At 42.5% G+C, this 13,646-nt stretch overlaps 1 protein-coding gene and 1 long non-coding RNA gene across 3 annotated transcripts in view; one reads left to right on the top strand and one right to left on the bottom strand.

Moving 5' to 3' along the window:
• The window catches only part of LOC115394895 (uncharacterized), a 22,480-nt gene extending 19,881 nt beyond the window's left edge, over positions 1–2,599 (top strand). The window contains exon 3 of the long non-coding RNA XR_003932190.1: positions 2,589–2,599. This is a non-coding gene — a long non-coding RNA (uncharacterized LOC115394895). The remainder of the gene's footprint in view (positions 1–2,588) is intronic.
• The window catches only part of LOC115394893 (uncharacterized), a 21,912-nt gene extending 8,266 nt beyond the window's left edge, over positions 1–13,646 (bottom strand). The window contains exons 1-2 of one of the 2 annotated variants that reach the window (XM_030100189.1): positions 10,270–10,329; positions 9,976–10,119 (exon numbers count right to left, since the gene is read on the bottom strand). The gene's annotated coding sequence lies outside the window, so the exon portion shown is untranslated. Of the gene's footprint in view, positions 1–9,975; positions 10,120–10,269; positions 10,330–13,635 lie in introns of those variants that run through there. The other variant, XM_030100191.1, reaches the window with a different exon arrangement.

Here is a 13,646-nt window from a genome sequence, read left to right as displayed (position 1 = left end):
GCCTCCTCAGTCTGCTTTATTTTGAAGCTCCAGCCAAACAGCATGTGCAGACTGCCTTGGCTTGTTCGGCGCTTGTGGGATGAGGAAACTGTTTGTTACATGATTTAAGGACGGAACGGGCTTGTTATTTTCACTTTGCGATTTGACAGTTGTTCCCTTGTGCCGTCTTGTTTGCGGCTCAATTCGCCGCAAACATGCAATGTTTCCTCTAAGGGGGCAGGAGTGAGAGGAATGTTTTCTCAGCATCCAACGGGGTATAGATGGATGGCAGTGTGATGATTCTGTAAAGTTCTGATTGTTACTTAACTTTCTGAATGAAATTCATCCTGAAATGTTGTGCTCTGACTTAACCTACTGTCCACAATGAACATAAAGCCAGCATCTCTAAAACCCAGCTTATAAAAAGAGAAATTTGTTGTTGATTTTTTTATATATTTGTAACAGAATGACCCGACTCTTGGCTGTGGTGGCACAGCGGGGACACCGCTGTCGCTGGCCTCATTGCTGACTAAGAGATAGTTTAAAAACTCAACTCCTCCATCAATTTAATGGACCAAATCAATGTCACACTGAGTCGAGGCCATCAAGCAACCTGTAATGGAAAGTCATGGTGTCTGAGTAAGAAGTTCCTGCAGCACAGTAAATGTCAGCCACCTTGTATCGGCGTGTGGGATTACATAATATATCTCCTCGGCATATCAGAGGGCGCATGCTGCATGGCGTATAAAGCTAACAGTTAAGTGTGAATAAGTTATGAGCACGGTCCGGAGAGGGTGAGTCGGCGGGGATCCTCTTTGAGAGTTTTGACAGTGAGCTTCTTATGCGCACCTGAATAAACAAGCAGCACAGCTCACGGAGCAGAAAAGCCAATGCAAATGTGCGATCAGGTATGAATATTTAAGGGAAGAAAAAAAAAGAAAAGCCTAAAGTATGCTAAGCTATAGGATCGTGCAAGCTGCTTCTGGATCGCAACACATGAAAGTGTAATGATTTGAAATGCACTCAGACGAAAAGAAATACTCCAGGATAAATAGATAAATATTTAAATCAAATAAAAAGAGTGTCACTCAGTTCTGGTTAGTGAGAGCTGCATGAGCCTGCGGGGGAGACTGTGACGCCCTCCCCCGACTCACACCCCACCAGCACAGGAGAGATAACAGCTTTATAGTCACAGGCAAGAGCCAGAGACAGGGGAGCCGTGTGCACGCCAATGTTTTTCCAAATGATTTAACTCTTGCAAACACCTGAGCAATACCTGCAACGTAGCACACGGCTAAAACCTGCAGGATGGAGACTTCAGCAATGCAAATGTCTGATTTTTATGTCAAAATGTAAGCGGGATCGGCGTGTTCCGACATGCGTGACATGACGGGACCTCGCTCGCATGACAGGCGGACAGTTCATCGCAGTAATCAGTCACAGCGCTGACTCCGGCAGCGCGGCGCTCAGTCCACCTCCAGCTGCAGAGGCGGCGCAGGGAGTGTTTTTAGGGACAAGCTGTTGAGGGGGCTGGTGTTTTTGGGAGCAGATGGCTGTCTCACTCTGCAAGATTGATGGCGATCTTTTGCGCTCTTTCTCTCCGCCCCGGTTTTTTTTTTTTTTTTTTTTTTTTTTTTTTTTTTTATGCAGCCACTTCATCAAAAAACACCTGACAGCCAAACACCCACACGGCAGAGCGAACAACAGCGGAGCAAATAAAGTGCAAATGCTCAATTACTGCCTGTTGAAATGACTCTGAGTTAAAGGATTTCATTCCTTTGCTGCATTGGGGGGGTTGCTGCATGTGGATGGCAAGAAAATTAGTCATGTGAGTCACATGTTTCCAGAGGCTGATGAGCAGGCTGTCAGAGGACAATCCTCATCTCTGCAGTTTTTTTTTTTTTTTTTTTTGTGCTCGTGTGAAGCTCACAGTCGGCACAAAATGACAGAAGGCGGTGTATTTCTGTCTTTATACTCTCATATATGTAAAAGGCCAAACTGACAAACGGACTGCAAGTGTTCCCAGTGTCACACATGTAGCAGCGCTGGGGGTCAAACCGCTGGTTTTTCTGTGTTCAGATGGAACCAGTTTTGCCGCGGGGCTGCTGATGTGACTGGAAATTACAACAGAGGAGAGGAAACGGCGGTGTTTGTGTGAATAGAGTCTGCTGACTGATGCATATTGTCAGCAAACTGACAGGTACTGATGGGAGCGAAGGCACCTGCTCACCTACCGCAGGATTTCTCCTGAAAGCCGGAAGCATGGACTAATGTCAGGCAAAACCACTCCTCCGGTCCATGCATCTTCCCTTCTAAATTCTAAAGGAGTGGAGGATACAATCTATCCCCCTCTCACAGAGATTAAAGCTACTTCACAAAACATGTAAAATAAATGTATTTTAACATTCAAGTAAAGCAGAGGTGCCAACTCTCACACATCGACAGTGAAAATCACTGCTGGATCACACACTGCACGTACGATCCCACACTGGGTAGCACATTTTGGCTGCTGTCGGACTTCCTAAGGAATTTCACATTCATCCATCAACAATAAAAAGCTTTTTCCGAGGCAGTTAGGAAGTGCAAGTAAAGAGAGTAAGTCCTTGTAGGAACTCATAGCTGTTCCACTTGGTTGTTTAGCTTATTTAATGTTGCATTATCTTCATTGCAGTTGCTTTACATTTATTCAAATAACTAAAAGCTTGTCCTTTTCCTTATATTTCAATATTTATTACTCTTATTTAAAAGAAATACAGGGGGAAAAAGAAAACATGTTTGACAATCAAACACATCCTGAAAATAATAGAGACTCAACAGTGAAGAGTTCATGTGTCACTGATTCGAAAGAACTGGTTTGACAGTGTTGGAATCATATTGTGGTGTTTTCCTGCCGAGAGTTACCCGACAGAATCAATACCGCTCTCCATTTAACACAGGAATGGTTGTAGGACAATTTCCTCCTGAGTTGTTTTGTCCTCACAAAGTCAACAAGATCTAAGTAGTGACTGTGACCCGGTGAAGGAACGACCAGTTACATAAGCTCCAGGAATACAACTCGCTTCCTTTTTACTCATTATGTGTTTACAAAAATAGAAAAAACATGACAATACACATGAAATGAGGTAAACAAGTCAAAATACTTTGATATTTATGGATTTTTCTGTGAATTATAATACAAAAACATACAAATCAATTTAACCTCAAATTGAGGAAACAACATATTAACATTTAAAGGGAGATTAGATATAAAATATTGACTGATTTGCAGATACTTTGTCTGCCGACCTTTCTTATGCTGGGCTATGCTGCACGAAGAATCAGCTTTAAATGCAAAAAACGCCATTCATATATATATATATATATATATATATATATATATATATATATATATATATATACACACACACACACACACACACACACACACACACACATTTGTAATATATAACACAAATACCTTTATCTGAGTTGTTTTGTAAGAACAGCGATCTGACGTCAGTTCAATCTGAAAATGTAGTGCGAAATATACTAATAACAGTTTTGTACTCTTTCTGTGTTTTTGCTTGTCTGCAAACTATTAGGTCCAATAAAAAAAAGTGCAAGGCCATCACTGTACTAGTTGCTACAGACTGTTTATTAAAACCATGCCAGATATTTAAATTTTTATCTTAAAATAATTGCACAGTGTACTTCTTGCTGTTTAGCTTATTCATTGGCAGCAATATTTCGGACTCTGCAAAGGCTGTAAAGTCCACCTTCACACTTGCAGTTTTAATGCTGCAGCATGAAGGAGAATCAAACTAATTACTGTTCATATAATGACAGAACAAAAGGAGCCCTGAGCTACAAGGAAATGGTAACCTTAGCAATTAGAAAGAAGCCCTGCCTCTGGCCTGTGCTGATGTGGATATCAGAGAGCGAGCTAATTCACAAATCATCCGAGAGGCAGACAACGATCAGGATTTAAATACTCCGGCAGGATCAAACCTTAACGGGCCAAAAAAAAGCGGAGAACGACCTCTCTGTTGTACTGCTAAACAGTGAAGATGCACTTGGCCGAGCACCAGACCTTCGTGGGCAGAGTTCAGTTCAGAAGCCAATAACCAAAGACAAAAAAAAAAAAAAAAAGAGATGGTTAAAAAGCCTGTCTGTAAAGAAAACAAGCGCCGTGCACCAGCATGGCCGTGGTGGCTGCACTCTGGGGCCACAGCAGCATGCAGAGTCTCCCTTTTATTGCCCCCCAGGGTGGAGATGCTAACTGTGACTGCAGCAGAGAGCGAGGCTCTTCCCGCCCCATCGCAAATATGATATGAATGATAATGACCACGAAGGCATCCTGCACTGAGAGCCGACTGCCAGAGTGGGTCACACACATTCAAGAGCTGCTTAACCCGCAAATTTCACATTTTAACTCCAGTCAGTCACCCAGCTAAGGACGATATATGTCCTCATTTCAATATTATGGATTTTTTATGTGTGTAAAAATGACATAAAAACTATTGACTGGATGTTTCCAATATAAACTGCTAATTTGTGTATTTTTGGTATTTTAGCAAGTATTGAACATTACTGTGGCATAAAACAAGGACCCAGTGATGCAGTAGTGGAAACAAACTACCGCCTTGTTTGTGAAGTATCATCAGCATAAAAGCTTTAGTATGAGGCCACATATGCAAAATCATGTCGCGAGGTTGCTAAATGCTGTAAAAGAATTTCAGAAAGGATTCAGCTTTGCTGCATTTGACAGTATTTTGCACCAAAAGGCCTTGTTACAAATGGAATCATGTTGATATTGTACTTTTTCTGTGTACTGTCTTGACTAAAACAGAGGAGAACCTCTCTGCCACGTTAGTGATCCGGCCCCCTAAACACATAAGGGCTGTAACAAGCTCAGTATGACGCTCAGGCATTAACGTGCACGCCTCTGATTATGCTCATTTATCCAAACAAACATGCTGTGTGTGAACTTTTAAAATCCATTTATTTGATGTGTTTCATTTTGCCTGCTGACAAAGAAGACAAACAACATTTTGCGGTGAGAACTGTTTCTCAATCTCTTCTGAAGAGACTTTGCTGTTATTTTGGCCAATGAGATAAAGTGGACTGACAGAAGACAAAGAGCTGAACGCGCCTGAAAGAGAGAAGCGAGACATTTGATTTGTTAAGACAACGGTTCGGCCGACAAAGGCACAAAGATGCTCGCGAGTCATTATGACTCACGCTTTTATCAGGCTTAAGTCACACATCTAATGATGTGAGACGCACTTAGTAGGGAGGAAATGACTGGCACCTTCGTTGTGTGTGAGGACTCTGTTGTGACTCAGATGAGAGTCAAATGAGAGTGTTTTGTCAACAGCAGCATGATAATGGCACAATAAAGACACACACGAGCGGGAGTGGATAACTTTGTGGAATTCGATTTCTATACGTCTCATATTCTGTCCTTTTTGTTTCGGATTGACAGAGGAACGCAAACGCCTGGCGTTAGCCTTTTGCTAAAATTCATTGTTCACTGCAATCTGTCTCATCAGAGCTGACACCACTACAGGCGAGTGAGAGGAAGTCAAAATAATTACATCACCTAATCTCACACAGTCAGCGGACTGAAAATGATGGAAGCACAAAGAGCGCCGGCCGGCCAATCAGAGAGCAGCACGATAGGAAACATTCAGCCGCTCGTTCTCCCCTCTGCTGTTCAATCAAACTGATTCAGCGCTGAGACAAAGACCTGACAGGACACACTGCATCATAATCTCCCCGCAATCCGGCAAGGCCGCCTTGCGTTTTGTTTATCTTCTCAGAGGAATAATGGGAGTTGGTGGCGCTTTGGGCGCAGAAGGATTTTTATTTATTTATTTATTTTTTTTTTTTAAGGTTGTCTGTGTTTTTTCTTCTTTATCTTGCCCGAAACACATTAAACATCAAATATCTTCATCAGTCACAGACAACGCCTCGATTAGCACACTTACTTGACTCGTGCTCGTAAAAGGAGCCAAGTGCCGTTAAAGTAATGAGGCAGGAGTTTAACCTCTGCAGATTCATAATAAAAAAAAAAAAGAAACATTTTCCTAAAATAGAGTACTGAGAATAGAAACTGACAAAAGCAGCTTGGAGAAAGGTTTTGCAGTTGGCTGGGATTCGAGCGCCCTGTCAGGTACAGATAAGAAGAGCAGTAATACGCTTTGAATATATATTTGAACGGATCTTTTTTTAAAAAGCACACGGCCTGGGTTAACAATCGCCGTCAGGCTGCACTTGTTCCAACTTCCTGAATGTCATCTCAAAAACTGTAGCTTTCTGACACGCGGGAAGGTGTAAACAAACAGTGAAAACAGACAGATGGGCGAGGACAAACACAGGCACTCATCAGCATTACGTGTTGGAGGCAGAAACTGAACAAACGTGGTGTAACATTACCCACTGAGAGCTTCTGTGTGTGTGTCTGAGCGTTTGCTGCAGTGTGTGTGTGTGTGTGTGTGTGTGTGTGTGTGTGTGTGTGTTGATGTGAGCCTATAAAGGGGAAAGTGTTTGGCAGGTGGCCTTTAAACCAGAACAAACCGAGCACAGGTCCAGGGTTTCCTCATGTGTATCCTACTCCGGGCTTATGAGCCCTCAGACCATTTTGTATTCTGCAGACAAACTCACAGGAAAAAAAAAAAAAAAAAACTAAAACAAAACAAAACAAACTTATCTGACACTACACCATCTGACAGAAAGTTGCTCAACTCGAAAAAAAAAAAAAAAAAAAAAAAAAGCCAACGGTAACATCTGTTAGCTCCAGTAGGGCACAACAGTCTGTTTCCGACTCCCCTCTGGAATTCATGCCCGGCCATTTTCGTATCCTGGAAGAAGCCCTCCAAGAAAGCACAAGTGTGTCAGAAAACAACAGAGCAGGACACCCCGAGGCCGTCGCAGGGTCTCCGCTGGCCCCAACGACGGCGGCTTAATGGCCTCGCCGTTATTAACGGCTGGCGTGATTCTCCGGTCGTGGCTTGAGTTTTCAGTCTTGCGTCCGGTGGACATGAGCCAGACCTTAACCGCTCATCTGAAGGTCTAATTCCATCGTAATAGGACAGGGAGTGTTTTTTTTTTTTATCCTGGAGAGTATTACTCACTTCAAGCTGAATTTGAACTGTTTGCCTAAAGTGGTTTTGCAATGTGAGATTATGGACAGCAGTATCTCTATTCCTAAATGGCGAACAGTGTGACGGGTTTGCAGATGCATGATTTAAAAAGGTGGAAAAATGCTGGACAATGTCCACATTCTCTGTCCACCGCCATACTGCTCTTTGTCCTTGCACATCAGTGCAACTCATGCAATTTCCAGTGCACTTTATTTCTTCCCCGTATGACTCCAGTGGTGCAGGTAAGCAGGACGATGTTGTTATTCATGCTGTCTGTCACCTCCGGTTCAGAAGACACTTACTGCCGTACCCAACGTCAAGAAAGTGACAGTAATAAACCTTTAAGAATGCTAAAGTCGCACAGTCTGCAGGATCCTTTGAAAAGTGCGTTACTTGTTGTACTTCAAACTGCTTCCCTGCTCATTTCACAGTGTGAAGATGCGATGAACTAACAGGAAACATTTAAAGACACGCTGCAAACGTAAATGGCAGATGAAACAATAATTTACAGTGCAGCGTTCATTTCATCATATATCATTTCTTTTGAAAATGTAAATCACGGATTGCGCTATACTTAAACCAAATTTATGAATCATGGTTTTTGGTCCAAACCTCAGTTTCTTCCATTATTCTCCTGGATCATTTTACTCGGAGGCTGAAGCAACACTCAGTCTGGCTCACTGAGCCTACAGAGCAGGCTCGACAGTCTATGAATGTCAACTGGGAAGAAAAATGGCAAAACAATGGAAACCCTAAAAGTTTAAAGCCTTGAAACATTTATTTTGATGACTGGCCACAGAAAAAAAAAAAAAAAAAATCAATGAGCTGCCAAAATTGGAAACTGGACTGAGGATATTATTGCTGTTAGAGAAAAAAACTCAGAGTTGTTTCCAATTAATTAAAAAAATGACAACTCTATTAATCTTTTCTCTTGATATTATGGACACTATTTGGCAAGAAGTAAAATGAATTACTCGCTGTAACGTTGTGTGTAACCACCCACAAATGAGGAATTGGACGATGATCACTTTTCTGCGAGACTCAATATGTTTGCTTATAGGAAATGCACATAAATTAGCATGCGAGAGCGTCTGAGATCACGCTGGTAATTCCGTTGGTAGAACACGTCGCAGGAGTTCTACGGCTCGATCCCCCAACGCCTCCTGTTTTGTGCCAGGATCAAAGGTATTTTGTAAGCGGTCTAAAATACGTGAGACCCAAAAAGCCTCAAACCAAATATTTCATATTTCGATCCCTTTAGAATGAAGATGTAAGCTGTGTATCTACTGTTCATAGAGGCAGATTTTAGACACTGGTAAACTATCTCATCATGCACCTGGCAACAAACAGCAAAACAGGCCAGGTCCCCCATTTATCAAAACAACACACACACTGACCACTGTGTGTGTGTGTGTGCAGACAAATGGGGTTAAACAGCAGCTCCAAGAGACTGAGGAAAAACCTGAGAGAGGAAATGAGGGCTTTAACCTTCTTACTGTTCGGTGACTGTGCTGTTCTGCGAGCCGTCACACTCTGCAGAGTCATGCTGGTGAACTTGGACTGAAGCTCTGTGTTTGATCTCAGCCTCTCTTCACGATCATCTCCAGTCGCTCCCGCATTTATACGTTTCTGTGCGCCACACATTCAGCCGCTAGTCAGCCAGGATGGCGTTTTTATTTCCACTAATGTAAAATGTAAGACGTCGTAATGCACAGGAATGTTCCCGGACTTACTCTATACTGAAACATCACACCATTACCGCATTTGACCGCCTGTAGGGTGAGTGTGGACAGGTTGAGCAGACCGCTCCAGTTCTCTCTATAGGCCGTAAATGCAGCTCCAAACTGTGAGCAGCAGAGCTGAATGATTAGTCTCGGTGGAGTAATCAATACAAGTGACCCCATCACATTAAAAGAGCCACATTAACATCAAGGATGCTGCTTAAAGCAAGTTTAAAATGAGGGCTGTCCTCATGGCGTCTGGTCTTTGGCACCGCAGCGATTATGTGTCAGTGAAGGCAACCTGGACAACTTGAGCCATTGTGCATCTAAACAGCTCCCAGCTTTCTGAAATAAGGCTTTCAAGCTATCAGTCACTCCTGAATGCAGACTCTGGAGACACGCATGTGTGTGCGCCTCCATCTCTGTACATCCAAATAATGAGCTGATGCCATGAAAATATTTGCAACGTGTTCACAATCTGCACATCTCTCTCGTTCTGCCCTCTCATCAGCTCTTTGTTGCACCTCATCAGCACCACCTCGAGCTGAAAGAAAAGAGTCTATAAATATTTACATTCTGCCTCTGCTCGGTTGTTTATGGGGCTATTCTGCAGGCCAGGAGTGAAGCATCCATTAGTTCCTGTTTACGCAGTCGCTAGATGGCGCACCGCCTAATTTCCCCTGTATTTTTAATCGCATCTTCGTAAGCACAACCTTTTTTTTTTTTTTTAAACGTGTGGAGAGAAATACATCCGATGTGTGCGCCAGGCCCCGAGCCAGCAGCAGGCATGTCCCTGTAACATCCAGCCTACATGTGTCTGATCAGAGCCCATGCCTGACTGTGCGTTTGGCACCTCCAGTTATTTGTAAAGCTCGCTGCTGTTTATTCTAACAGGACTGCAAAGCGGGGTGAACGCGCTTGTTTGATCTAAACAGGTCATGGTATAAATCTGCCTTTCCGACTATCCAGAAAGAGGACGGACTCATACATGCAGGAAGAGAGCGAGTGCTACCGAGTAATGTGACCGAGGCGTAGTGCGGCGAGAGCCGCCGCACGGAGCGCACAGCCCCGCTGAGGGGGGCTCCATCACATCCCGCAGGCCGACCGGGGACAAGCGGCGGAAAAACAAAACAAAAAAAAACATGACTTACATCAAGAGCGGCGGTCCCGTAGTGTATTCATCATTTATGCGCAGCGGTCCTCATGTCTGTGGTGGCCCGAGCTGCACGACCCTCCGTGTTGGTTTGATCCAGATGTGTAACAGCTTCCCTGCCTGCTCGCTCTGTACATGCAGCCTATTTAAAATAATAATAGTAATAATAATAATTTAAAAATAAAATAAAACAAAAAGAGACACAGAGAGGGAGAGAGATGTAGAGGTTGGGAGGTCTGGGTTGGAGTAAACAGGTAAATTAAAGAGAAGTCATCACAGGTGTTTGGCTCACTCAGCTGGCGTCACGTCTGAGCGTGTGTCACTCCGAGCCGCGGCGCGCGTGTGAGGAGACACGGACGGGGAGGTGGGCTCTATTGTCTCCGCTGTGGATGACATCATCCCAGACCAATGGCGAGACGCACGAGAGCAAGGGGCTCAGGGGCGAGCACGCAGCACGTGCAGCCTGCTAGGAGACGTTCAACCTTTAACCCTTCAACAACCTCCGCGAGAGCGAAAACAACAGGAAGCAGATCTGAACTCTGGAAACTGGACCCAAACTCTTTAAATCATATAATAGTCACATTATAATACAGAAATATGTAGAAGAAACAACTCACAGATCTCAGTGGAATTTGATTAAACTATTTAACATCTGCATGTAGCTAAAACTACGAAAATACAGGCGGCGAGTTCATGTTATGACCAAAATAACATGTCAAAGTCGAGAAGTGCTCTTTAATGTATCCACATTTCTAAATGTGTGCAGTAATCCCGATGAACTGGTTCACCACATGATAACATTAAAGTGTGGGAAGGAAAAGTTACGCCTCTGCGCGTCCCTGGTGGTCAAGTAAAGAAATTGCAGCTAATGCCATAATTTCTCACCTTGAGATCGAAAAGAACCCCATTTAGTAACTAGATTTAATACCAGTTTTATCTCTGACAGAGTCGTGTTGATGCATAATCTCATTCATCGAGGAGGCATTAGGTTTCTCCGTTTATCCAAGTGGTTTCATGAGTTCATCCTGTTTCCCGAAGGCAATAAAATCAAGGGAAAAGCAAGAAAGACACCAGGATGTGATATCTGCTACAGCCTAATCAAGGGAAACTGGGTAAACTGTCTTCCAAGACATAAGTCCAGTTGGCATGATTCAATTGCTTTCAGAAGACTCTGACTGAGACATTAAATTACCAAAAAGTTGGACTCAGCTTTTGTACAGATGCTGCTTTTGTGGGATTTGAGAAAATTATGGAGATGCACAAGTCAATTTTATTACTTTCGGCATGTCATGACGCTTTAAGGAAAAAAAAACATGAAGGTGTTTCACATGAGTAAGAACAGTAGAAAGGAAAGACTCCCTCTAAACCTCAGAAGAAACAGTGCAGTAAAGCTTTATGTCAGTGAAATTAAAATACCAATCATTTTTCAGAACAGTAGTGAATAGTTATCTAGTCTGAATGCTCTTCAACACAGTATCCATGCTTTTGAGAAATATTTCCACATTTTAATTATTCTGAACACAGGAAGTATTTCAATTCTCCTCCAGATCATTTTAAATAAGCCTATAAGCTCAGAGAAAATACCAGCGTTTATGGATTATGGTTAAATATTTCTTCTTGTTTGCGCGATACAATAAACTGTGTTCACAGACAGTGGCATCTGGACGTGTTCCTGAGCCCATGCAGCGATATTCAGTGGAGAACCAGGCCTGTTTTCAATATGCAGTAACCCATCTGAGGACCCAAAGGTCAGGAGAATTCGGTCTTCACATTTGTCTTTTCGCCTCTTTTGAACAAACATTTCTCTTGATTGTCTGATTCTGCTGAAGGGCTTATGTAATTCTGATAAGAGATCTTCAATCTCTGAAATGCTCTTTTTAAACTCAGTCATTCCGTTCACTTTTGGCCCATCAATCTATTTGTTTCCCCCTGTTGTAACATTTCTGAGATGTGTTTCTGCCATCAGATTCAAAAGGAGCCATTATCTTCTGTGAAATGAGACTGTCTTTCAGTTTAAACATCTGGAATGTTGTTTATATTCTACTGAGAATAAGATATTTGTCCATGAGATTTGTACATTTTCGCATTCAGTTTTTTAAGCACAGTATCCAAGGGTGGGTGGTCTATTTGATGGGAAAAACGGTTTTTTTTTTAGCTTGTGATTTGTTGTAAATAATAAAAAAAACATGCATGTTTAATCACTTTAGTCACGTTCTTTCGCTCTCTCTCGCTCGCTCTGCTTGATTTCCTGTTAAAATATTCAGAATCCGGCTTCAACACCATTTAGTGTGATATTTTTGGCAAAGCAGCGTTCGCTTGAACACAGAAAGCCACATTTCCCTCCTCACATGTCGCCAAGATGATTGACACGGATGTCACGCTGACCAGGAAATGATCTTCTCATTGTGTGAAATCAAGATGTAGAACGGAGCCACCAGCTCCAGACTAATTTTAGCAGTTAAAGCGGTTTTAGCTGCCATAGCTGCCGAGAAAGGCTGAAAGCAGAGACCTTAATCTCCTCTCGGAGTTACGCTCTCTGTAATAATGGAATAAATTGAGCTCTCTATTTCATATGTGTGACTCCATGTTGCTCTTCCTCTGCCAGCCATTGATTGTTCCTCTATAGAATTTTATTATAATTTTCATAATTATTTACAAACTTTATGTTCAATTCTCATGTCAGAAATGTGTCTGAATTATTTCATCTGCTCTTCTTTTCAATTCCATTTTATATTAAAACAGAACGCTGAAAGTGATCAGATTGATGTACAGACTTTCACGCACCACGATTATCAACTGACTCAGCCAGTGCATCAATCCCATAATGCTTTGCACGATAGTGACGGCTGTTTGTGACATGAGCCTACATCATAAATTAAATTTCGAGTTTCTTGTGTTTTGTTTAGATTTTTTTTTTAAATGGTAATTCAGTCTGGAGAATTAAATTTGGCTTCTGAAAGCAACATTTTCATCTGCATCGACCGGTTTTATCATTTCTGTCAAAACAGAGAAAGTAAAGTGTAACATACCTAACAGACATAATTTGATCTCAACAAGAGAAAAACATGACTGCAACAAGTATGGACATGGACTTTGTAACAAGGATCAAAATGAACCAGGATTTTATCCACAGTGACATTTCTTTTCAAGTGGACACTACTGGATCACAATCTACCAATAGATGCTCATACATGAAACATTTCATCCCTGCTATTTGTGTCCATGTAAACACAATTTTTCACTCCCAGTGTCTTCAGCTACAGGTCTCCAGACGCGCTCCGAAAAGGAGGGATGCAGCTTTTGGTAGTCAAGCAGTTCTGAGCATCACAGCTCTTCCTTAAAGAAACAGACTGAGGAGCAGCAATACCGTCAGGATAAACCACCGACAGAAGATGAAGATCTGTGAAAGACTTCACCTCAGAAATGAGTGTTTCCCAGTCTACTGGGTTTGTGTGACCTTGACAATAACATTATTAGCAGCAAGTCGGCCGACAACAATAATAATAAAAAAAAAAAAAAAAATCTCCACAAAGAGAGCAATCACAGTCCGTCCGTCGTCTTCCCGGCACCAGCGCTGGCATCCACCCTCCTCAGCAGCGTCTCTCTCTTCAAACTCATCCACAGCTGTGACTTTAATGTGTCAAATGTTCCAATTAACAGCAAGAGTGA

This window comes from Salarias fasciatus, chromosome 10 (assembly GCF_902148845.1).
Source record: "Salarias fasciatus chromosome 10, fSalaFa1.1, whole genome shotgun sequence".
In the NCBI taxonomy this organism is placed as follows: Eukaryota; Metazoa; Chordata; class Actinopteri; order Blenniiformes; family Blenniidae; genus Salarias; species Salarias fasciatus.
This window is presented reverse-complemented; position numbering and strand designations above follow the sequence as displayed.